Genomic DNA, 2,735 nt, shown 5'->3' with positions numbered 1-2,735 from the left:
GTATGCTTTGTCTATTGTTGTTACTTCATGTTTCGATCAATTTTTCTTCGCATAAATAAGATGCCATGCAAGCAAGTAAAGCTTTCCCAGTTTTACATGTCTACTGATTCAGAAGCTGTCAAACCATGAAAATGGTTGTCAGATTGAGGTTTAAGAGTTGCTTGACTATTAAATATTTTACGTTGTTTAAAATATTGATCAACGAAGAGTTGCTTGGCTATTAATTAGTGTAAGATTCAGAGGAATGTAGTTTATCATACTCAAGAGTGCAGGTAGTATTCTATGTGTGGAGCCAAAAATAATCAAGAGACGACACGTGGATTTTTTGGTTAAAATGACAAAATTACCCTTAAGGCACATCAGGATTCCTATGAGCAGTGGACAATCATCTCTCAATCAAGTCAAAGGTGCCCAAATAGGTAACAAATTCAAAATTATTTCATCCATCCTCATCCTATATTTTCCACAAGGTAATTATTTCATAACCTTCAAAACATTCCATATAAATTGAGTTAATTGGCTAATTAATGGATTTCTTCCTAATTAATTACCAATTAAATCACCCATTTCACACAAAAATACCCCAAAGGGCCAGCCACCTTTTCTCAAAAGGGGGACCGGCCATGCTCTATATATTGAACCCTATTTTCTCTAAAAACCTAGATCCACACTCTTGCAAAACTTCAAAAACTCTCTAAACACTTCTCTCTAAATTCTAACTTTGGCATCGGAGGTTCTTGGGCCACAAGCCCCCCTCCAATTCATCGTGGACGCGTGAGACTTTTGGCCTTAACCAAATGTGTTAATTATTTGGGTAAATTACATAGTAGCCCCTCATGTTTGAGGTTTATTGCAATCTTATACAACATCTTTAAAACATTTCACTTTCATACCTCAAGTACTATTTTATTTCAATTTCATACAACCGTTAGATTTTCCATCCATGGATCTGTTAAATGCTGACGTGGCTGTCAAATGTCTGCCACGTGGCAAATAAAATAATTTTTTAATTTAAAAAAAAAAAAAAAACATATCTGCCACTTTTTTTTCTCTTTCTTCTTCTTCTCTTTCTCTTTCTTCTTCTTCTTCTCTTTCTCTTTCTTCTTCTTCTGGGTTCGGACCCCTTTTTCTTTTTCTTTTTTTTCTTCTTCTTCTTCTTCTTCTTCTTCTTCTCCCTCCTCCTCCTCTTTCTTCTTCTCTTCTTCTTCTTCCTCCTTCTTCTTCTGGGTTCGGTCCCTTTCTTTTTTCTTTTTTTCTTTTTTTTTTCCTTCTTCTTCTTCTTCTTCTTCTTCCTCATCCTCCTCCTCTTTCTTCTTCTCTTCTTCTTCTTCCTCCTTCTTTTTCTGGGTTCGGTCCTTTTTTTTTCTTCTTCTTCTTCTTCTTCTTCCTCCTCCTCCTCCTCCTCTTTCTTCTTCTTCCTCCTTCTTCTGGATTCGGACCGCTTTCTTTTTTTTTTTCTTTTTTTTCTTCTTCTTCTTTCTCCTCCCTCCTCTTTCTTCTTCTCTTCTTCTTCTTCCTCCTTCTTCTGGGTTCGGTCCCTTTCTTTTTCTTTTTTTTTCTTCTTCTTCTTCCTCATCCTCCTCCTCTTTCTTCTTCTCTTCTTCTTCTTCCTCCTTTTTCTGGGTTCGGTCCCTTTTTTTTTTTTTTTTCTTCTTCCAATTTCAGGTTTTTTTAAAAAAAATTAAAAAATTATTTTTATTTGCCACGTGGCAGACATTTGGCAGCCACGTGTCATATATGTGGCAGCCACGTCAGCATTTAACAGATCCATGGATGGAAAATCTAACGGTTGTATGAAATTGAAATAAAATAGTACTTGAGGTATGAAAGTGAAATGTTTTAAAGATGTTGTATAAGATTGCAATAGACCTCAAACCTGAGGGGCTACTATGTAATTTACCCTAATTATTTTGTATGTGCAATTTTGTCCAAGATCAAGGAGGAAGAAATTTGCGTCCACACTATGATTTGGCATAATTTTGTATGTAATTGATTCTTCTTCTCTAATGATCTTCCCTTATTTCCTTTTGTTCTGTATATAATGGATCGTCTTAAATTTACAGGTTCATAGCTCATTCAGGCTGCAAAGGATTTGATTACTTTCTTTATAGGAATATGAACTGGAACAACTTCAAAGTTTAGGTGTAATTATTTGTCTTATCAAGTAAATAACTATATCTTATCTGTTTGTTTTTTATAGGAGCATATTTATGCGACTTAGTTGGCTTGTTCTTGTGCATTTATGTCGTGTTTCCTTAGTTATTTTAATGTTTAAAGTCATTTTCGTGTGTTTTCAGATTTTATGGACAAAGTAGGCAAGAAGATGCATTTTGGAGGCCTTTGGAGCATGTTTCGGGCTTGGAATGGATAGCAAATGCATGGGCCAAGTGGATGGACGAATTTGAGAACTAAAGAGGCCAAGAATATGAAGAATTATGGTCCAAAAGATGAAGAAAACAGCCCAAAAATCTGTCACCCCAACTTGCATTCCTTGCCATGCAAACCACATAGAATTCCCTTTGGATTCCATGCCATGCTTGATCACTCTTGTCCCCTACATAATTTCTAATTTCATGCTTCAATTCATTTAATTATTACACTCAATTGCTTGATACCTCTTGTTCCCTTCACTCATTATATTTTAGACAACATTTACATCCATTACATGCACCAATTGATGCTCCATCATTCACATTTGGAATCCAATGCCATGTGCAACACATGTTGTTGCACCT

General features: G+C 35.5%; 1 long non-coding RNA gene across 1 annotated transcript; it reads left to right on the top strand.

The window, feature by feature from the left end:
• Positions 1-1,651: 1,651 nt before the first annotated feature.
• LOC139195876 (uncharacterized) lies at positions 1,652-2,184 on the top strand. The gene is made up of 2 exons (XR_011580945.1): positions 1,652-1,981; positions 2,064-2,184. It is a non-coding gene; the product is annotated as an uncharacterized lncRNA (long non-coding RNA).
• Positions 2,185-2,735: the final 551 nt, after the last annotated feature.

Source organism: Malus domestica, chromosome 05, assembly GCF_042453785.1.
Source record: "Malus domestica chromosome 05, GDT2T_hap1".
Lineage (NCBI taxonomy): Eukaryota > Viridiplantae > Streptophyta > Magnoliopsida > Rosales > Rosaceae > Malus > Malus domestica.
The sequence above is the reverse complement of the archived record's forward strand: the minus strand, read 5'-3'. Positions and strand labels throughout refer to the sequence as shown.